Consider the following 24,384-nt stretch of genomic DNA (forward strand, 5'->3'; position numbering starts at 1 on the left):
GCCCCGATTTCCTTCTTTTTTAAAGGCTGAATAATATTTTATTTTATGTATATACCACATTTTCATCCACTCATCCACTGATGGACATTTAGATTGTTTCCGTATCTTGACTACTGTGAATAGTCTTGCTATGAACATAGGAGTTCAGGTACCTCTTTGAGATCCTGATTTGGATAAACATCTAATAGTGGGATTGCTGGATAATATGGTAGTTCCATTTTTTTTTATTTTTTTTGAGGAAACTCCATACTGTTTTCCATAGCAGGTACACATTTTTACATTCCTTTCCCAAATTAACTTTGAACATGGAAATGTTTTCTCTTGGAAACTTTGTTAACTTCTCATAGAAAACAAGAATACCAAAGAACATAGTTTGGGAGACAATATTATAAGGCACCCTGGATTTTAACAGAAAAAGAACAACTTCTAGGCTGAGTGCTACCTCAAAAAGTATTCTTCCATCATGTTAGATATATTCTATGTTTTGCTACCAGATGTCCTGTCCTTGAGAAGTTCACAATCGTTTAGAGGAGACAGAATCCATTCACATTTAACATTTAGAACAATAAAAGTATATGCTTAAGGCTTCAATTTAAAAGATAAGTACATTCCTTTTTTTTTTTAAAGATTTTATTTATTTATTTGAGAGAGAGAATGAGAGAGAGAGAGAGCATGAGAGGGGGAGGGTCAGAGGGAGAAGCAGACTCTCTGCCGAGCAGAGAGCCCAACGCGGGACTTGATCCCGGGACTCCAGGATCATGACCTGAGCCGAAGGCAGTCGCTTAACCAACTGAGCCACCCAGGCGCCCAAGTATATTCCTTTTGATAATGAAATAGTACAGAAAAATTTTGCATTAAATAATCTCATTTAAAAGCTCTGAATTTGGAGCGCCTGGGTGGCTCAGTAGGTTAGGCATCTGCCTTCGGCTCAGCTCATGATCCCAGGGTCCTGGGATCAAACCCCGCACCAGTCTTTCTGCTCAGAGGGGAGTCTGCTTCTCCCTCTGCCATCTCTCTCACTTTTACTCTCTCTCAAATAAAAATAATAATAATAATAAAAATAAAAGCTCTGAATTTGCTTTGGCTTGTAGGAAACACAAGAACAGGTGGTCTTCATTATCTGAGTATCCATTATCCAGGTCCCCAGATTTAAGAGGATATGAGGAGGGGGCACCTGGGTGGCTGAGTTGGTTAATCAGCTGCCTTCAGCTTAGGTCATGATCTCAGGGTCCTGGGATCGAGCCTCAAGTTGGGCTCTCTGCTCAGCGGGGAGTCTGCTTCTCCCTCTCACTCTCACTTTGTGCTCTCCCTTATGCTGTCTCTCTCTCTCTAGTTAAGTAAAATCTCTAAAAAAAGAGAGGATATGAGGAGAAGGAAGAGTCATCATAATACAAATTATTCATGAATCAACTGACCACCTATAAAATTAGTCTCTACTCAAGCATCTCTTCCTGCCTAGTATGAACCTATGTTGATCATTGTCTGGCAGATTTTCTGATATTGTCAGACAATGCGAAGCAAACCAATTTCAGAGTGAAATTGCAAATCTTGAAAAACATTTAGGATTTCATGCAGTTGATAAAAGTGTTGCTGAAGAACTACTCTGATCATACACAACACCATCGACAACTGAAGATCTGGTAGAGTAAGTCCAGCGAACAAAAGAAGAATGAAAAAGGGAAACTAAAGAGGATGATACCAAGAAAGACACATGGAAGAAAATGATTTGAATATCAAAAGTTTAAGAGAAGTCCTGGGAAAATTAAAGTCCTTGACTATTTCAGCCTTTTAAGCATTTTGTTCCAAAAATTGTGCAGAACGACAAGTTTTGCCCCAGTTTGGGTACATTTTGGTGAGAATAAACTTTACTTTTATTTTTTGTTTCCATTTTATGAAAATTGGAATACTTTGTCACTATCAATTTTTGACTCCTATAGCCATCATCACTAGTCAAACAGAACAGTCCTTTATTCTGCTTGGAAGATTAGCCAAACACATTGCATCTTCTCAGCTATTTTGAACAAGAATGGTTGCACTTGGAGGCTTCTTTATTTACTTCAGTTTGCAAATATTCTAGACATTTGCAAGTGCCAAATATCTGCGCTCTAAATAAACAGGGCAGCATTCTACTTCATTTATCTCCCTTTCCAGATGCAGTACCTGGCAGAGTACTGACAATTTAGTAGGTGCTTTAAAAATGATTAAATTAATTTGAATCCCTTCCCTGAAGATTCACAATCAAGAAAGTTTAAGACACTTTGATTTCTGAAGCTTGAAAAACAAGTCCCCAAACACTTAACAACTGTATACTTGTTCAACAAAGAACAGCTAGGCTCTCTCTCAAGATGCAGTCATTATAAGAACTTTGTGGATGTTGGGCACCTGGGTGGCTCAGTCGGTTAAGCGACTGCCTTTGGCTCAGATCATGATCCCAGGGTCCTGGTATCCAGCCCCATATCGGGCTCCCTGCTCAGCGGGGGGCCTGCTTCTCCCTCTGCCTCTGCCTGCCTGTCTGCCTACTTGTGATCTCTCTCTCTCTGTCAAATATATAAATAAAATCTTTTTTAAAAAAAAGAATTTTGTGGATGCTACAACCTGTATGGATGCAACCAGTGACTTCTAGGCAATATGACAATTTTAGTATGTAGATGAGGATACTCTGTTTCCTCAGATAGTTTCATCGAGGACCAAAGCATGTAATTTGTTAATTAAGATTAACATTATGTAGACATTATCTGAATTGGAAAGAAGCAAAGGGTTATAACTTTTATTTCTTTTCAGAAGAGTCCTTTTTTAACAAATACATGGTATTTAGATGTACTACCACTAAAGTAAACTATTTAGTATCATCCATAAAGTACAACAAATGTATTTATGTGTTTTTATTTAAAAATGAACTATGTTTATTTGATGAGCACTGAGAAATGTATAGAATTGTTGAATTCTTATGCGGTACATGTGAAAATGATGTAACACTGTATGTTAACTACACTTCAATTTTAAAAAGGACCAGCAAAAAAAAAATGAAATATATTCAAATGTATTTTACTATTCTTGGTGAAATGTCTGAAAGGACATTTTTATTGGCAAACTTGGCACAGAGATTCATGACTACCATATTTACTTAAAAATTTCCCCCTTTGGGGGCACCTGGGTGGCTCAGTCAGTTAAGTGTCCAACACCTGGTTTTGGCCAATTGGCCAATTTGGCCAAAACCAAGTGTTGGCTCAGGTCATAGTCTCAGGGTCATGAAATTGAGCCCGAATCCAAATCCAAATCTGAATATGGGCTCTGTGCTCAGCAGGGAGTCTGCTTGAGATTCTCTCTCTCTCCCTCTGCCCCTCCACCCACTCTCTCTCTCTTTCTCTCTTTCTCTCCCTCAAATAAATAAATAAAATCTTTAAAAAAAAGAAGTCCCCCTTTGAGGAGGCATTTTATCCATGATAAAGGACACTATGAAGATGAATCCTGAAATCACTGCTATTTCTAGAAGTGTAATTTCCTCCACAGATAAGCTTTTAAAGGCATAAATAAGGCAACTAAAGAGGCCTAAACAGTTATTAAGTTATCTTCCTTTTACATTCAGCAGAATTGTTTATACCTTCTCAACTGCTCTGACCAAGCTTTCAGGGGGTTACTCCGAGTAAACACGCCTGCCCAGGAAGAAAATCAGACAAAATAATTCATTTATTTTTCTTCATCACCGGGGAAGAGAATCATGAGGGAAGAGAATTTTATGAGAAAACAAAGTAAGGATAAAAATTGTTTCTGCCTTCAATCAACAATTGAAGATTCCCTTCACTAAATGTATGGAACCTTCAAGGATGTCCAGAAAACTTCAGGCTCTCTAAGATATTCAAAGCTCTTATGGCACCCAGAAAGTTCTTAGAGGTATTTCTTTCACAGGAGTTTCCTAATGCCTGATATTTTAGCTCCTGTTTCACTTATTCAGAAGACATCCAAAATAAATGCTAATTTGAAAAAAAAAAAAAGAATCATTGGACTCCTACCTCTTTTTGGCTTTGCTATAAAAATACAATCCTGAGAGGAATATGTGTGCTCAGTGTGCCACGTGTTGAAGTAAAGGAACATTCGTCAAGCTCATTTCCTGCAGAGCAAACCCTCCCACATCATTTTGTCCAGCCACAACATCTGGATAATCGGTCCCAGCCTGGTGGGAGACCCCCCCACCACCACCACACAGGATTTCTAGATAATTCTTGATCATTAGGCATACAAACTCTCCTCAGTACTCACCTTGAATGTCTTTTCTCCCTTCTGTCTTGTCTACAGTCTGTAGTTTTAGCTGCTCACCAACTATCAAAGCATCTGAAGAAATTAAAAATAATGCTGTTTGAAATAAGCTCTTGTTAATTTAAGAAAACTGTGAAAATCCAGAAGTGATATGAAGGTTTCTTTTCCTTGTGGTGATGCAGATGATATTCTCTCTCCTTCATGGGCATTACTTGTAAGGGTTTAGTTAACTCGACTCTTCCTGTACAGCTCTCTGGGGTCCCAGAATGGAGAAAAAAAACATTCTAAATCTTTCTCCTACTGATCTTATAAAAAGGAAAATCCAATGCTTATCACTGTTAGATTGTCCAAATCATTAAGATCAGAGTTTCCCATCAGCCCAGAGTATTTACTTTTCTAGATTTCAGAGGAAATTTAACATAGTTTCCAACCCTCGTATGATTATAGGAATAGCTTATAAAATTCCTTTAGCTCCTAGTCTTATTACAACCAGTATTTTACACAGTGTGTGGCACATAGTAAGTTTACAATAAGCATTTAATTAATTGGTTGATTGATTAATTAAATTCTGGCTTTATGTTTGTAAAATGCTTTAGGATTCATCTGGTAGAAATGTTATGGCCAAGGCTGATATTCAACTGATATGCACAATTACAGCCTTAAAAGTTTTCAGGACTTGTAGAGTCACCTTGACTGTTGGTATTCATTGTGTTCTGATGGTTAAATTTTTTTTTAAGATTTTATTTATTTATTTGACAGAGAGAGACACAGCGAGAGAGGGAACATAAGCAGGGGGAGGGAGAAGCAGTCTTCCCGAGGAGCAGGGAGCCCAACGTAGGGCTTGATCCCAGGACCCCAGGATCATGACCTGAGCTGAGGGCAGCCGCTTAACCAACTGAGCCACACAGGTGCCCCTGTTAAATATTTTTATTTATTTATTTTTTTAAAGATTTTATTTATTTATTTGACAGAGAGAGACAGAGTGAGAGAGGGAACACAAGCAGGGGGAGGGGAGAGGGAGAAGCAGGCTTCCCGCAGAGCAGGGAGCCCGATGCGGGGCTCGATCCCAGGACCCTGGGATCATGACCTGAGCCGAAGGCAGACGCTTAACGACTGAGCCACCCAGGCGCCCCATATTTTTAATATCTCTTAGCAACATGATGCACAAGAGAAATATATACATATATTTTATATATTTATTTCTTTTTCTTTTTTTCTTTTTTTACTTTAAATACATTTTCATAAAGTTTTTAGGACCCAGGCCCTTCTCTCTAAATAACAGTGACTGGGTTTATCTGAGTTTCGAGGTGGTCGAGGATCAAGTAGAGAAGTGAAACTATCAGGGAACTATCAGGCATTGGGGCGGGGGTGAAATCATTTTATCATGGCTGGTTTTAAACATTGAGACTGGGATGTCAAGCTATGGTTTTCCAGAGGTGAAAGTTTCAGGGACACAGGAAGTCAGAGTTAGATTGCTATTTATAGGTTAAGAATAAAGGAGGTCAGATATCTCCTCAAAATCCTGTTTCCATTTCCTTTGGATATATACCCAGAAGTGGAATTTCTGGATTGTATGGCATTTCTATTTTAAATTTTTTGAGGAACCTTCATATGGTTTTCCATAATGGTTACACCAATTTACATTCCCACCAACAGTGTATAAGGGTTCCCTCTTCACCACATCCTCTCTAGCACCTGTTGTCTCTTGTCTTCTTGATGATTGTAGCAGCTGTGAGGTGATATCTCAGTGTGATTTTGATTTGCATTTCCCTGATGATTAGCGATGTTGAGCATCTTTTCATGTACCTGTTGGCCAGTTTGATATCCTTTTTGGAAAAATGTCTATTTAGGTCTTCTGACCATTTTTTATCAGATTGTCGCATGCCCATCAATGGATGAATGGATAAAAAAAGATGTAAATATACACAAAGGAATATTATTCAGCCATCAGAAAGGAGGATACTGTGCCATTTGTAACACCATGATGGACCTTATGCACATTATGGTAAGTGATATAAGTTAAGACAGAGAGAGACAAGTATTGTATAATATCACTTATATGTGGAATATTAAAAAAAAGAAAAATCAAACCTGTAAAAAAAACCCAGAGAGTAAAATGGTTGCTACCAGGGGAGAGGGAGCACCGGGGGATAATACTGATGCTGTTTAAGGGCACTAACTTGCAATGAGTCCTCAATAAGCCATAGAGCACTAATGTACAGTGTAATAGTTATAGACAACAAAATTGTACTATAATTATGTAATGTAATAAATATCACTATAATGGCAATATATTACAATATATAAATTTATCAAAGTAACAGGTTGTACACCTTCAATTTACACAATGTTACATGCAAAATTTATTCAATTTTAAGAAAGAACAAGGGAGTTCAGAAGGACAGGCAAAAACAAGATAGATCACAAGAGGCCCATCCTGTCTCCAGCAGAAAGCTCAGCTATGCTCTGACACCCAGCACCCACCCTTTATCAGCCTTGGTCAGGTTAACCACTTGTTGCCCCATCAGCCTACTCCCCGACCTGGGCCTAAATAACATCTCAAATCTCAACTGCCAGCTAAATAGAAACTTTCAGCCTGTTCCCTTCAGGAGCTCCTAAATTTTCCTCTTCTGGGAAGCAAGGCAATGTTTTTGTATAATGTGTGTGTGTTGTGGCGAAGCAATTCTGGTGCTAGATTAGTGTGGTAAGGTCAAATGTGCCAAGATATTCCATTTTACCTTGAAATAGACTTTTAAAATGCTAGGCAGACTCATAAGGTGTTCTTGGCCATTTGTAGGTCACAAACGTGTGCCATTTTAATATCTCTCATCTTACTAACTTCATCGGAGATCAACCTACTGTATAAAATTGTCAAAGTACTAAAGAAGCACATTTCCAGCCTTAGATCAAAAATGTAAATACCAAAATCCTCATCAACAGCTCTCAGTGCTTACAACCCTGAGTAGCACCATCAGACTCAATATTGCTTGATGATTTCTTCAATAATATTCTGCAGAATCACCCTGTATATGGAGAACATGGTAGAACTCTTGACTGGATTCAATTTAACATTTTTAATGGCCCAGAAAAAGCTTCTAGATGGTGAAATAGTATTGCTAAATGTCTCCTAAATCAAAAAGGCAGTTACCAATATTAATCCTGCTCAGAATATGCAGAGTTCTGACCAACTGAGTCAACAGAGCACAGACGGCACCTGGCCCCAAGATCTACAGGTCATTTCAAATATACCAACCTCTGTTCTGGCTCTGGAGGATTCGATTCAAGTTGTGCTTGCTGACTCGAGGTTATAGAATGCAGATTCTCAAAAAGGAAGGGCCATTCTTGGACTTTGCCTTTCAAAATCCATTTTTTTAAATGTCCTAGCAGTATCACATAATCTCCCATTACCTTACTTCAGGTAAGCATTTATGCTTCAAGCTAACAAAAGACAGAAGTTGGAGCATATTCAGAGAGTTGACAGCAAGACATTTCTGAATATTACAATACTTACAGCGGTACTAAGCAGTGGCCATGAGTATAGATGGCATGGCCCTACCTTAAGGCACTTGCCACAACTCTGTTCCAAAGGCCCAATTCTCCAAAGTTATTGACCCTTCAGGAATAAAGTAATAAAAGCCAATGTGGGTGGAAGCTTCCCCAGATATATGCAGTGTGGCTCCTCCACAGAGATGCTTGTACTTGTTACAGTAAGAGAATGGAACAGGAACCTCTTAGGAAGTGACCAGATAAACATTTATATCCTTGGAAGTGCTGGTTTAGGAGGTGATAACAAATTTCCTAAAGTGTCTTCCAGAAAACTGGGAGGTTATAGGAAGTCCATGCTATAGACACCATTTATATGTATCTACTCATCACCCACCTCCTTCTGCCAAGGACTTGAAGTCATAAGCATATATAAAAGAAGAAAAAGCAAATAGTTTAAAGAAACAGGGCAAATGGAAAATAGTAAAAATCGAGGGGAAGATCAGCCACCAGAAATGTACACCTATGGTACATGAAGTTACTGAAAGTGGGCTTCAGATTTGGTTTTAAGTTTATCTATTGGCCCAAGTGAAGAAGGAAACTCGATCAGTTTTAAAACTTACTGTGGGCAGAAAAATAACTATCTGAATGCAGCCTTTGCATCTATATGCTTGAAAGTTAAAATTGTATCTTTACAATCTAATAAAATGTGGTAGCACCTGAACCTCAGGAACTCATACCCAAAGTGTGTACTGAACACAAAGGACAGAGATGTTAAACAGTAATGAAATTTTTAAAGGATTATTTATTTATTTATCTGACAGAGAGAGCACGCACAAGCAGGCAGAGTGGCAGGCAAAGGGAGAGGGAGAAGCAGGCTCCCCACTGAGCAGGGAGCCAGACACGGACTGGGGCTCCATCCCAGGACCCTGGGATCAATCATGACCTGAACCAAAGGCAGATGCTTAACCGACCAAGCCAACCAGGCGCCCCTAAACGGTAACTTAAAATCCATGAAAAATAAGCCTGATAGTTGTTGAATGAGTTCTCAAAAATCAAAACATCTTGCTGTAGTTATAAAAACAAAAAGTAAAAAACCTTGAAACTCCCAGCAACCGAAATTCAGATTTTAAACCACACATCGAAGTTTCTAAAGAGTTCTTTTGCTGCCAAAGAGCAGAATGGAAGGGAAAAATCATGAAGAACTGCAAGGGAAAAAAGAATCAGCTTTTGTTATAAACTGGCCAATATAAAAGCTACAGGCCATCCCAGAATTGAAGGAAGCACAAAGTATTAAATTTGATCCAGATTTAAAATGGCGAAACTCACAAAAATTGCTCCATTGAAGCAAATGGAAAGAGATCCTGAGGATGAAATCTAGATGTTAAAAGCTGTGGAAATAAAAACACCCAGAAATTCTAAGCAACCTCTTGTAACAGAAACATCCCCATACTGAGGGACTCTCCCTCCCATATACATACACTCTTGCTGATTATAAAATGGTGCTTTCGGGGCAGGATAAGTATTGTGTATTTTAGAACCCGAGTGTCATTTATTTGTATGCTAGAGGAGATGGGGACTACATGCTTGTGCAGTTTTTAGCTGTAGCCAATTTCTATTGCTCAGCTTCTTCCTGTTACAAGAATCCCAAAACTCTAAGGAAAATGGACCAAATCAACTTGAAATTTTTGGCTCAGATTCAGTTCAGTTGCTCCCATGCAGACATACAGTGAATCCTTCTCTTCTGGAAAAAAAAAAAAAAAAAAAAAAATGATGAGGCAAAAAAAATTAAAGCACAAAAACAAAAAAGAACTCACTAAAAAACTGTTTAACAGAGGCTGATTAAATTCAAACCCTGGAATCCACGGGGCTACAAATGTGATAGTGATTTTTTGCAAGGTGTGTGCCTATAAACCAGTAATTTATACATGTGAATTATTGTCATGAAAACACTAACGCATCTCTTCTAGATTTAGAAATGTTATTGCCTTAGCGTTGAGAGAGTAAATGAAATAAAATTAATTATGCTCTGCCAAAGTGACTGTTGATAATAACGAACATTCTTAGAACCCAACATGATTTTACACCATTTTATGAAAGTGTTGCTTGATTCTTAAAATATTTATATTTCTCCCAGCTTTAGTATTAATGACTTAAATTAATTACAAATCTACAAAATATTCTTCAGAAATAATTTCAGAACCCAAGGAATATGTGAAACCCTTAGCCAAAGGCTAAGGCCAGTGGGCCCACTCCTCGACACCATAGATCAGAGACAAAGCATTCTGTAGAGGTGTTCCCAATCTTTCTGGTTCAAGTCCCTAGCCCCACCTATTCTCTCCAATACCAAGGATACTTAGACCACCTGACACAAGGTTTCTCATGGTTCCTCCCTTCTATCCCTGAACATCACCTTGGTCACACCTTCGTTTCCTAAATCACAGAGGATGAGGTTCTCCACTTGTACTCTCTTCTTCCCATCCTATTTCTTATTCCATCATTCACCCCTTCTTTTGGGGCCTCTTCAATCTCTTCCTCTCTACTGCTCTCTTCTCTCTACATTAAAAACACACCCAGGTTGCCCACCCCCTCCACATTGTTTTTAAAAGGCCCTTTATTTACCCTGTGACTTCTTTCAGTTACTATCCTAATTCTCCCACCTGTGATATAACCATTTCCTCAACTGGCACCTCCCATCTTCTCATCATCCACTTACTCTTTACCTTTTGCAATCTGATTTCTGTCATGAAAACTCCAGGGAAATTCCCCTTTCTGATGTCCTTTCCATTCACTCATTTAACAAATATACGTTGACCACCTACCATAAGCCAGGCACCATGCTGGGAAAATGAATGTAAATATTGAAAAAACTCAATCGCCATCAAGAAGCAATTGAACAAAAACGAATGGACTTCTCAACCTAATCATCCTTGTTTCCTCTGCAGATGTATTTGAAACTGTTGACTATCCCTTGTAAAAGATATCTCCTCCCTTGTGTTTTGTGTAGATATTCTAGTTCTTCTTCAGCCCTCCTCTATTGGCTTTGCTAGCTCCTTCTTTAACTCTAGTTTATGGGTTAGCTCCCAGGTTCAAGCCTGAGGTCCCTGTCTCTTTCTATACTCTATCTGCTAATAAAAATCTTTTAAAATAATAATAATGAAAAATAATAATAACAGAAAACACTTATTGAGCATTTTCTATGTATATATAATGATATACATTTAGCATCACACAAACCTCATCATAACCTTACAGAGCAGAGATTGTCATTATCATAATTTTATGGAAAAGGAAACTGAGACACCAAAAATTAAATAACTTGACCAAGTTAATAGTGAAGAAGGAAGGAAGGAAGGCAAACTTCAAACCCAAACACACTACACTACTAAACTACTAAGGACCAGTAAGCAAAAATCCAAGCAGTGGGAATTTAGATTTTTTTAAAAACTTAACGCTCTATAATGATTCATTTTCACACAGTCCATTTTGCTGAATGTCAAGGACATCATGACCCAGAAGCGGTTATAAGAAGTTGACTGGAGAAAAGAAGGTTCCCATACTATTTTTTTTCTTTAATGAGTACCAGTGAGACATTTGAATATCTCCCTTACTGTACAATACAAATAATGTCTCTGAGTTCACTGATTCATTCATTTGTTTACTACACATTTGTTAAGTAGCTCCTATGAGCCTAAACTGGACTAGAATTTGAGGTCAATCTGCAATGTGCCATGAAAACACAGAGCAACAAACAATTGAGGGGGTGGGAGACTCTTATGAACATGGCGCTTCTGAATTTTCATGACCAATAAACACTTTGGCATGGTAACTCAGTGACTCTGCTTGTACTCTTTGATCATAAGGGCATTAAAGACTCCCTTTTCATGTCAATACAAGTAGTGACATATGAACCTAACAAGAAATGTCTTCACATTAGTCTTTTTCAAATGAGGAGGAAAAGAAATACATAGAGATTTATCCAATCTGTACATATCCCAAACCCATTCTGCACTCACAAAGGCCCCAAAGAAACAGACCAGGGCAAACAAACCTATCTCGACTCAGCTAAGGTGCACAATGATGATAATAATTCATATTTACGTTGACACTCCAAACTTCGAAATATACTCACAAAGAGATATCATCTCATTTTATATGAAAGGAAACAAAAGCTTTGCTTTCAGCAGAATAATAAACTATACTCAGTCTATCTTTTAGGCATCTGTCCAGGCCCTCCAAGTGATACTCTCAAATCTACCCCACACCTTTTTGCCATGTTCTTCTCATTCTACATATCCTCTGGACTTTTTTTCTGTCCCTATCACCAATCACCCAACTCAGAAGAATGGGTCTTTCAGAAAGAACATACTTCACTAATTCCTTCATTCAAAAAACATTTATTGAACTCCTACTATGTGCCAGGCACTATGCTAAGTGTTGGGAATAAAACTGCAGAAACAGAGAGTGTCTTCCTTAATTGGGCCTTGTTCCACCACCAACAGAAAACACTTTAAGTTGCACAAAAGAGAAGTGTCCTGGCTCCACTTTATTTGTTCGTATATCAGATTTGTCCCTTCCAACTCTGGTTTTGTTTGCTCTTACTCAGAGATACAGTTTCTAAACCCAAGTATCAGGGTTTGGTTCAGCAGCAGCTCTACTTTTAGACTATATCCAGTGTTTGGTACCCTATATCCCATCTATAATAATCACAGAATTTGCCAATCTGCTTTTGCTATTTCTACTTCAATGGTAAGAGCTCAACTGGTTTGTAAGCCCATGATGGATACTAAGATCCCTGTCTCCTTTCTTTGAATTCCTGCTCTTACATCTCTTTTTTTGTTCAATTATCCTCTCATCTATATTGGTCTTATTTTCCCCTTCCATCCCTCTTGCTTCACCCTTTTTATCCTCTGGCCTGTACCCTTTAAAACCCTGGTAATCTACACTGGTAATCTCCCAAGTCGCTCTTTGATAAAGCCTGAAAAGCCATCACACATTTCTTAATGGACTGTGCATATTTTCCAGACATCCTGGATACCAAGGCTGACATAGCAGACATGGAATCCAGCTTGCCCAATCAAAGAAACCTACTTCAGCAAAGTCCTCAGAGTCTCTCAAAGCCAACTGATCTTTTCTGAAATGTGGGAAGCTCTTCAGTAGTCAGCCTTCTTAAAAACATTGTCCTCTGGGTCATTTGCACTTCATGGTCATCATCATTGCTGGGCAAGGATCCCAGCTCCCTGTTTTGGTAGAGGTAAGGCTTTGGATTCTGGTCCTCTCCAGAGGTTTTGAAAACCTCCCAAATTCCGTGGCATAAGAAGATGCCCATATTGCCTCAGTGGAAGGCTGGACCCTAGTCCTCAAACACTCCCTGGGAACAATGTAATGCAGTAGAATGAATGTTATATTGGATATCAGAAAGTCTGGGTTGTCCTCCTCGCTATGCCACTGATTTACTTTGAGACTGTGGACAAGTCCTTTGCGGCGGGCTTCTGGTAACTCACATGCAGAATTGTAGACACCATTCTAAATCATTCTCTGTTGCCAGCTAATGATGTCCACAGATCTATTTCTATAATCTCTATAACCAATAAGATAGATTTCTGTAGCCACTTTATTCGATTTGGAAAGCCACATGTTTATGGTTCCTAGACCACGTGGCTGTGCTGGGAGGGGCTACATAAAAATAAACAAATGAACAAAAGAGTCAAGATAAAGCGTGGGCTGCAGGTGCTTCTGTTTTACATTCAGACATAACCAAATTCCAGAATAGCACAGTTCACAGTGGTCAGTGTCCTGGAAACCACCTCCTGGGAGTGTTACAAGAACCACCAGTGAACCGAAAGCACCAGAGCTGGTGGAGGAGAGAAAAGTGGAGAGGCCAGAGTTTCTTCCTTTAATAGAACCACTCCGGTAGCAGGAACCAAACGACAACCCCCTTAGACATTTAAATGATGTTCGTATTTTAGCACTTGAACATCAGCTCTGTGAATACCTAAAATGGGGCTAAGTGAACATTGGATAACATTTGTCTGACATTGTCATTGGCCTTTCTCTAATGTCAAAGATGGATTTGCATAATTATGCTGCAAGCTAGGGAAACTGCACACAGCAGGAGGTTTCCTGGCTGGTTTTAGGTTTTAGTCATGCTCCAGCTGTGACTCTCAAGATGAAGAAAATCTCCTTTCAGAAATGAACAGACAGAGCACACACTTTCTAAGACAGTAGAGTAACAGCTTAACGACAATTTAATTCGCATACTGATTTCCAAGGTATAATTAAGATAGGCCTGATAAGCAACTGATTGAACAACCTTTGCCTGGTATCAAGAGGGCTTCAGAGAAGAGAGAGACCAAGTGATGTTACCTCATAAACCTCTTCTTGATTAAAATTCTTTTTAAGCTGGCCAGATGCCTGATAGAAACCAACTTCTAAAGATTGCCACTGTAACAGGTGTGTGAAATTGTGGAATCCTCTCTTTCCAAGGTCCTGCAGTCATAAAATGTATCTTTCGACTGTGTCTACAAGGGAAAAATGCTCAAGTAGGGGAGGCCTCTTTAGCCTCCAACTTTTCCCCCTTCCACGGGGGCACCAAATAACCTCAGGCTCTCTGTCCTGGAATGCTTTTTCATGATCCACCCCTGCTCTCACAAAAGGATTCGAGGACCCTTCTCTTAGTCCCTGAGGACTAACCTAGAGGTTACTTCTCTTCGTCTGTCGCGAGGTTGTCTAATTTTGTTTGACTTTCGGTTGTAAACAACAGATCCCGTTTTTCTAAAAAGTTTAAAGAATACACAAGCACTTACAATATGTTGAGAAGAAAAATTAGGAGAAGAATAAAATTCTTAAGGTACTGGAATGAAGCTCCAACTAAAAGGGAACATTCAAATGCAGTCAACTAGTGGACAGACATCTGTCTGAAGGCAGCAGGCTCACCTGGCATCCGGGAAATCATAGCATTGGCATCAGCAGGGAGATGGGCTTTCCAAAGGAGTATTTTCATGCAGACCTAACAATATACTGCACGTTTAGATTTCGTGGCTTACAAGGCCTTTTCATCTTTTCATATAATACAACGTATTATATATTTTTCATTCTCCCATTGATTAAAAGAATTTCTACCCGAAGTCTGGATTTAACTCTGGAATTGATAAGGATCTAGGATTATTTCGTGGGGAAAAGCAAAAATGGCAAATAACCCCTTTTCATTCACTCACACTACTTAGTAGTTTCAAAACATGATTGTTTCTTTGCTTGGTTGTCCTGCTTCTAAGGCACAATCAAGAAGAATCTGTGTGCGTTGTTCTGCTCTGATCATTTTATCCTGTCCTGTATAGAAAGAACTTTTACCAGACTTCAAATGCCGCGGAGCACACCTTCTAGCTTATTTCTGGTTTGAACCAGAGCTGCAGCTTGGACAATTTGCTAACCGGCAATTCACCCTGGAACAACCTCATAAATGCGGAGTAGGCAGATAAATTGATTCAGAATTTCTTTTTTTAATTTTTTTTTAAAGGGCAAGAGGGCAAATGACTAGCTTCCCTAAGGCAAAAAGGAGGGCAAATGACTAGCTTCTCTAAGGCAAAAATGTAGCAGCAGAAACCAAAGCCACATCCATTTCTTACCACATTATTATTATTATTATTATTATTAAAACACTGCACTTGTACAGCACTTTACAATTTCCAAAGCCTTTTTACAGCCATTATCTCCTTTTATACTCACACCAGCCCCATGGGACAGGGGCTCAGCAGGACAGGCACTTGACAGATGAAGAAATTCAGGCACAAAAAGGTTAAGTGACTTACCCAAGGTTGCACTGTGAGTTGGTATGCATAAGAATCAGTTGCCTTTTGTGCTAGATAAATGAGGAATGGAGGTATCTGAAGAACTCACAATTCTGTCCCCTAAGAGTCCTGATTGAGAGGAAAATGCCACGGCGGTGTGTGGTATGCTCATCTTTATTTCCACTAGTGTTTTCAGTGTGTTAAACGTGCAGAAGCAGCAGACGTGCAGGCTAATGTTCAATAATGAGCGAATGCTCAACATTATGTGCCAAATAATCAACGTGCACTGTAACCTGAGCCCCACAAAACACCCTGATTAAGGTGTGGATTCGTGTGGATTCGTTTGGATTTCGTGCTTGTTTATTTCCTGATAAACTCGGTAAATGAAAATCTACCCCTCTAGGAAGTCAGGGAGTAATTTCCTTATGGCTTGATTTTTACTAACCAGCAGCCAGCCCACCTGACAAATGTCAAACATTAGCCTGTTGTTGAACATTTACGGTGACAGACACATCTCAAGACAGATACTCCACGAGATCTATTGGGATTAATTTCCAAGACCTAAAATAGCCATGTTCCCCAATCTCTCTGGAGTTTAACAACAAATACCAATTAACGAGAACATGACAAAACCTTCGGCTCCCCTTCCTGCTGAATTTTTTTCCAAAAGGGAAAAAAAAATAAATGGAGGTTCTAGCATAATCTATGAAGGCAGGCTTTCAAAAATAAGAAATGGGAGGTTTGCAACCTTGGTACCGAACTTTCCTTTCCTTAGAGATGTTTTTAAGGTAACTCGATATTCTGTATTCTAAAGGCCACTTCTTGGGGGAAAATGAAGTTTGTTCACCGAATTTTATTGTTGAAAAATAGCTACTAAGCCTACTAATGGAAATGTGTTTATGTGAAAAGCTGCACTTTGAAGAAGGTAATTACTACTTTTATATGCTTCCATTGCCACTGCTCAATTCTCATTTTCATAGTTGAAAAAGAAAAACAGGTTTAAATAATGCAATGCTTATTAGTGTACGAATATGGACCTAATTGTCCCTTTTTGACTCTCAGAAGCAATTGGCAATGTCTTCTGTGTAAGTGGGTTAAGAAAGGTGCCACGGATGCAGTTATAACTAAAAACTTTCATTTAGAAAACTGCAACCTTATCTTCATTGTCTTTTAGAAGTGGTACAATAGCTCCCTGTCACTCTGCACTTTCCTTAGAGGATCTGTTCTAAGGATATGTGTAGAGCAGTAAAAACAAGTATACCCAGTCGGAGTGCCCGGTAGAACTCTGGAATACCGCACATACTCAGGTTGCATTGAACAAAGCCAAAAGGAGAGTTGGAAAATAAAAGCAAAATGGTTATTTGGCATGAAGTCGAACTTGAGATAACACCCAGTTTTGTTTTGTTTTGTTTTGTTGTTGTTGTTGTTGTTGTTGTTTAATTGGATTCAGTTTCCTTTTCAACTGGACAAACCGATTCAGGAAGTAGCATGGCCTGACTGTTCTGGAATTTTCTCAGAAATCTTTTTAGTGAACTTTTCTAAGACTCGAAAAATGTTTCCACCTAACACTGCAAGTTTCTTTTTCCTACCAGCTTAGAAAATTCCTGTCGCATTTCAAAACATGTGCTAGAGATTGATGAGATTTTAGTTAAATTTGCTTGATGATTTAAACACTCATTTAAAAAACACTAGGTTCATTTCTATATATGATTGCTCAACCTGAGAAAGTCAAAAACTCAAAAAACCAGATTTCTTTTTTGTTGTGTATTGCCAAATACCAGTTTAGCTGATTATGTTTGTTTGTTTGGTTGGATTTTTATCCAGAATGACTAATCAAATTGCCATTTCATAGGCCCTCATATATATGAATTTCAAAATATCCCTGCTATGTATATTCCATGAAGCCAGTTTTCAGTACATTTGTTTTATGTTATACTGACATCTATGGACTCCATAAGAGAAATTCAGCTTTTTAGAAAAATTCTGTTGGCTGCTTATAAGCAACTTAAAATGTAACTCAACTGTGTAGATGAAGAATCTCTAAATCTACTGTGAGTAAGCCACTGGCTAATCTTTCAACCTTATCACTTAGATCAAACTCATTACAAAGCTCTTCTACCTACCTTCAATCGAAACTTAAGGAACAGGCACTGAGGCTCCAAGTAAAGCATTAGCATCTCCTCTTTAATGAAGAGTGGTCCTTATTAGTGAGACAATAAGGGGATCCTGTCAGTGCATACGTATTTGTTTACTGTACTCTTACAATAATATCCATTACTGTAATTACTGTGCCCTGAACCCTGCACTAAACACTAGGGATATAATGATGCATAAAGAGACACTAGCCCTGCCCTTAAGGAACTCACAGTCTAATGGAGGAGATGGAGAAATAAGACAGGCAATTTACAATAGAGTATGATAAGTACTACGATAGGATATATTTGTCAGGATAGGTTACATGCTATAACAAATCTCCCGATATCAGTGACTTAACTCTTTAAAGGGATTTTTTTTTTTGCTCATGCAAGTCAAAGTCCAATGTAATCAGAAGGAAGTGGAGGGGCCTCTACTCTGGCCATTTAGGGACCCAGACTCCTTCAATCTTATAATAATACCACCACCTTCAACACATGGTTTCTACAATCATTATGGAGAGGAAAGAAAGAGAGTGTGGGAGAAAACACATCCACTCTTACCTGTCTCTGCCCAGAAGAGACACATCACTTTTGCTCACATTGCACAGGGGAGAACCAGTCAGATGGCCCCACTTAGACAAAGGATAACTGGGAAAGGCAGTTCAGCTGTGTCCCTAAGAGAAGGAAACAGGCTTGGTGAACAACTATTGATAAGTAGATGTAACTAGTGGCAACTAGAGAAAGCCAAGAAAGTAAAAAAAAAAAAAAAAAAAAAGTCCTTTCAAATCTAACCTTGTATTTCTTGTTAGAATAAGTAAGAACTATAGAAAACAGGAAAAAATGGAGGAGAAAGTTAACTAGTAACTAGCTAAGAACTAGATAATGAATAACTTGAGTAAGCCAAGAGGCTTAGAATGATACTTTCAACTCTAAATTCTCATTTCTTGCTTGAATAACTATTGATAACTAGATGTAACTAGTGTTGACTACACAACCACTTAAGTGAAAATAACTAGAATAAGCAGAGTAAACCAAGAAGCTAAAAAACTCATTCTTTCCAAAACTAACTTCTTATTTTTTGTTAGAATAGCAATTGAGAACTACAGAAAACTAGAGAAAAAAAGAGAAAAATTGTATGATTAGTTAACTAGTAACAAGATAACTAACAGCTACATACTACAGACAAGTAGAATAACTGGAATAAGCCAAGAGAATCAGAAACACATATTCCACTCAATACTAATGTCCCATTTCTTATTTGAATAACAATGGGTTACTAGATATTGCTGGCAGTAACTAGCTAAATAGTTGACTAGAGAAACTAGAATAACTAGAGGACACCAAAAACCAAAAATCACATTCTTCTCAACTTTAACTTCTTATTTCATGCTCTGAGTATTGTTTAGCTCTGGATTTCCACATTACTGTAATATGTTCCCTATTAGGATGCCTCACTGTTTCATCGTAAACCCTATCTGCTCGCTCTTCACACTATCCTGATGTTGAAAACCAATTTCTTGACTGGATGTCTACTTCCAAAATGTCTGCTCCATTACAAGTTAGAGTCGAATACCGCTGGATTGTGCTCAGTGGTAGTGGGCCACAAAGAGCCAGGTATGGAGTGAGGTCCTGTTTACACAAAAGGAGAAGGAGTTGCTGGAACACAGAATATATCTGAAATACGGAGAGAGCCAGGCAACCAGATAGACAATGGCAGTTATGGCAAAGTACATTTGCGAATGACATAATCCCAAATCAAAGTCACTTGAAAAGAGAAGAGAAGAGAAGAGAAGAGAAGAGAAGAGAAGAGAAGAGAAAAGAAAAGAAAAGAAAAGAAAAGAAAAGAAAAGAAAAGAAAAGAAAATTATTGGCTCTAAATCTAAATCTAAAATACATCTGAAACATCTGGACCAGACACTCAAGTGATACCACCAGGAATATCTCTGTCCATCTTTTGCCTTTGCTTTCCTTTGTTTGTTGGCCTCATTCTCTTCTAATAAGTTAGGTTTTTCCTTATGCAGGGATGATGACTCTTTCTAGATTTATGACATAGAAAGCAAGGCCATGTTTCTCTAGCTCAAAATTGAAAACCTCAAGGAAGGACTCAAATTGGCTAAGCTTAGTTACATGCTCAACCCAGAACAATCAGTGTGGTTAGAGGAATGAAGTTTTATATTTGGAGGGGCCTGGGTCAGAAGCCCACCCCTGTGACCAGTGAGGGCACTATGATTAGCAGCTACCTCACCAGAATCACTTGATTGGACAGGAGGAACATTTCCCCAAAGGAAGTGGGGATGCTAGACAGAAAAACCAAGATATAACCAGCACAAGGTCCAAGAACCTATAATCTAATTTTCTGAGAAAAGTCAAGACTTGGACCTCTACTCAGATATTATCCAGGGGTTTGACACAGATTGGAACTAAATTTGTTCTAGGATGTTGCTAGCTGAAGAATATTTGTAGTGTTAGAATCTTTATCAGGCAGTCATGTCTAATTAAGATAGCAGTGGGCATGGCTGGAATTGAAAGATATAAAGGTGAAGTCACATTTGGTGTAGCATGGAAGATTCTCAATCGATATGTAATCTGTAAGATATGTAATCTTATAAGAAGTCCAGGGAGGGTTGTAAGGCAACCTGCATATTTTGCTATAACGGGTATAGAAATGGAGTCATTGCTCAAAAATCTGGAGATGATGTACAGAAGAGAAGTGTAATGTAATGAGTAAGGTGTCAAACATGAACCAGGCGCCTGGGTGGCTCAGTCGTTAAAGTGTCTGCCTTCGGCAGGTCATGATCCCAGGGTCCTGGGATCCAGCCCCGCATTGGGCTCCCTGCTCTGAGGGAAGCCTGCTTCTCCCTCTCCCACTCCCCCTGCTTGTGTTCCCTCTCTCTCTGTGTCTCTCTCTGTCAAATAAATAAATAAAATCTAAAAAAAAAAAAAAATGAACCCTATAGATCAGGAGATGAATCTGGGCCATAATTAGAGATGTAATGGTCAAAGAAAGATAGGGAGCAGGATGTTTGCCCAAAGATGCATATATTTGCACATATTTTTGAGAGAATCCAGTTTCAAAACAATGGATGGCATCATAACTCCAAAGTTGTGACACACCCATGATCAAATTATGAAGGTCCATGCACAAAATAGTGTTAGATATACTAAATTATATAATGCATACAAAGTATTAACACAATGAGCACATATTAGGTATTCAGTCAATGGTTCTATTATTACTATTACTATGGGCATGGCATTATGCCCATACAATATGTACAATACGTGATGATAACCCTATTTAATAGGTATTTAAACAATTTGCAAAGATAACGGAAATGTTCTTTGCAGAGTTGGAATTTAAATCTAGCAGATCTGACTCCAAGGTGTGTGTTCTTACCATTATGCTACATCCCACAGAATGCTGGTGATATCCCATGAAACCTATGATGACCAGGCAATTTATGGTCTATTTTTGATGTTTAGAGCATGGTGGAGACTTTGGTAGTTAGCACCTTTATCCCTTATAGGATGAGAAATCTGATGTTTAGAAGGCTGGCTTGACATTTCTGCCATTTTTCATAGAGTTAATGATGCCACTAGATCCGTCCAGAAGGAGGTGTTCTATTCACTCAAGCAAGGATATTAGAGTACATCATATTATTGGTGTATATCACATTATTGCTAAAGTAGACTGAAATCCCACACTGTTCTAGTGCATAATGAAATATCATGTTCATAAGTCTCTGGGAGACTTCAGGGTTGTTACACAGAGGAAAGTGATCTGGTACTCACATTGTCTACATTCAGTTGGAAAGTGGATTTCTCCTTACCTTCCTTCCAAATTCATATCAACTTGTTTGTCTTCCAGAAACCTAGGCAAAAGTAAATGTAGCCTAAGAAGTCATGGATAAGAGGTTTCAGTCCTCACCCTTGGACAGTGAAGGCACTGAAGCCTCAATAATAGTTATAAAACTAGAGTGGGAATGGGATGTGGTTAGGCCAACTCTTTGTAAGCAGTTTTTAAAACCTTTGAACTTATGGATTTATAACTTAGCTAAACCTCTTGGCAGAAGTTATCACCCCAGGCATTTTGGTGATAGTCTAATCACACTTGAAGATATTGCCTTGGCGTCTTGCTTATTAAGCCCAGTTCTGATTCCTACATATCTGGGATGCTTCCTCAGGGCGGCCTTTGTCAATTCCTGGATAGTTGCTACCTACTCACTGTGCTTCTGGGCTCCATAGAACACTAGGGTCCTACCACATATATATTGATGTTTCTAGGGAAAGAAGTAAAATAAAGTAAAATTAAATTAAAATAAAATAAAATAAAATTATGGGGTCAAAATGTTTGGGAAATAGTGGTTAAATTTTCCACAGGTTTATTATTCATTATGGGACATCTTAGAGGTATATGTTATGAATCTTTAGGAGAAGCATCTAGTAAGAACAGTGTTCCAAATGTATTTGACCAGGGTTTCGCTTGAAATAGTTTAAGGAATACTAGTCTAGGCTAGTGTTGCAATAATATGTATGACGTATACCCACTGTATCTACACTAGAGGATCAAGATGGTGGCAGAAGTTTCTGGAAGCCAATCTAAAAGTTCTCGAGTCAACCCAGAGACCGCTCCATATGAACACCATCCCCACCAGGCAACATGTCTGACTAGTCTTTCAAACTCAGAAGTCAGTGTATCTGAGGAGGGTCCTATGAGCTCCAGGCCCACCTGGGCTGTATACCATCCCCCTGCCTTACTCTGCTCTGTTCAGTGTTGAAGGCTGGGCTTTCTTGGTTCCAGGAGTATATTGCACTTTTCTCACTGGCAGGGAAGCTCTTCTCCACATCTCAGTCATTATGGCATTAACCCTGACTGTTTGCCTAGTTCTTGTCATCCCCCTCTCTGGCGACTATAGATGATTAAATGATTGACTCTGATGAGTAAATAAAATCACATATGTCTTTTTCTTAAGATTTTATTTATTTATTTGACAGAGAGAGACACAGCGAGAGAAGGAACACAAGCAGGGGGAGTGGGAGAGGGAGAAGCAGGCTCTCCGCCGAGCAGGGAGCCCGACAGGGGGCTCGATCCCAGGACTCCTGGATTGTGACCTGAGCCGAAGGCAGACGCTTAACAACTGAGCCACCCAGGTGCCCAAATCACATACGTCTTAAGAGCTAAATTAAATTACATATGTAAAGCACTGGAGACGGTGTCATATGGCATTCACTCAGCAAATGTTAGTTCCCAAATGGGTCTTGAAAATCTCTTTAACAAAATCTCTACCATCCATTCAATGCTTTTACTTTTCATTTGTGCACATTTTGATATTATTTGGACTTTTTTTAAAGCACAAACATGAATCACCTTTATTTTAAAAATTAAAACAACTACAGAAGCCAGTCCCCAAAACACAAGTACTGTATGATTCCATTTATATGAGGTACCTAGAATAGTCAAATTCATAGAAAGAAAAAGTAGAAGGGTGGTGGCCAGGGGCTGTGGGGGAGGGGGGAATGGGGAGTTACTAATGGGTAGGGAGTTTCAGTTTGGGAAGATGAAAAATTTCTGGAGATTGATGGTGTTCACAACAGTGTGAATGTACTTAATGTCACTGAACTGTATACTTAAAAAATGGTTAAGATAGTAAATTTTGTGTTAGGTGCATTTTACCACAATTTAATTTTTTCAATTAAAGTTAAAAATATAACTAAACAAAAATGTTTCTCCCTCTCCCTCTTCTCCTTAAAAGATCTCTGCCTCCTTTTAGTCTCCCATTCAACCAATTTTCCATACTGCCACTAGAACTGTGAGTCTGATCACAATCCTCCCTATTAACCACTATGAGATAAAATGCAGTCTTCAGCCTGACATGCAAGGCTCTTAGCCTAAAGCCCTTACCTAGCCTCATTTCCTAACACTGCCCTATTTTGTATCTCTAGTTAAACCATACCAATTTGCTCGTATTTTTCCAAATGTGGTATTTCATGACTTGTTGCCTTTGCCTAAATTGCCTTTTCAGGGGCGCCTGGGCAGCTCAGTCAGTTGAGCATCTGCCTTCAGCTAAGGTTGTGATCTCAGGGTCCTGGGATCGAGCCCCACGTTGTCGGGCTCCCTGCTCAGCAGAGAGTCTGCTTCTCCCTCTCCCCCGCCCCCACTCATGTTCTCTCTCTCGCTCTCTCTCTCTCTTTCTCAAATAAATAAAATCTTTAAAATAAAATAAAATAAAATGCCTTTTCAGACTCCCTTATCTGCCTGACAAACACCTCATCCTTCAAGGCAAGGTTTGGTGTCTGCTCCGTGGAGCCTTCTTTGACACCCCCCCCCAGGCCAAGCAGAACACTACCTCTTTTGTGCCACCACTCTACCTAATATGGCACTCTAGCACTGCAGTGTTTATATGTCTGTGCCTGTCACTAGACTGGGAGGACCTCAAGGGCTCATTCATGTTCGTATCCCCAGGGTTTAGAGCTCAGTGCTTGCTACATAGGAACTGATTAATGCATTGTTGAGTGAGTGAATGAATAGAGAGAAGTGGCAGCACAGATCTGTTCATTTTTATCCTGGTTTCCACCGTTACTATCAATAAAAATCCAAAAACACAACCCTTAAAGAGACTCTCTGTTGTCAGGGCAGCAGGTAGACCGATACCCAGTGATGTAAAAGAAAAAGAGTAGCCAACCTCAAATGCCTAGAAGTCTCTGCCTTCTTTCTTCTTTTTCTG

The 24,384-nt window shown here is 39.0% G+C and overlaps 1 long non-coding RNA gene across 2 annotated transcripts in view; it reads right to left on the reverse strand.

Moving 5' to 3' along the window:
- Positions 1–4,304: 4,304 nt before the first annotated feature.
- Positions 4,305–24,384, reverse strand: part of LOC144380627 (uncharacterized) — a 40,471-nt gene continuing 20,391 nt past the window's right edge. The window contains exon 3 of one of the 2 annotated variants that reach the window (XR_013444852.1): positions 4,305–4,329. This is a non-coding gene — a long non-coding RNA (uncharacterized LOC144380627). Of the gene's footprint in view, positions 4,330–18,181; positions 18,334–24,384 lie in introns of those variants that run through there. The other variant, XR_013444851.1, reaches the window with a different exon arrangement.

Source organism: Halichoerus grypus, chromosome X (genome assembly GCF_964656455.1).
Source record: "Halichoerus grypus chromosome X, mHalGry1.hap1.1, whole genome shotgun sequence".
In the NCBI taxonomy this organism is placed as follows: Eukaryota; Metazoa; Chordata; class Mammalia; order Carnivora; family Phocidae; genus Halichoerus; species Halichoerus grypus.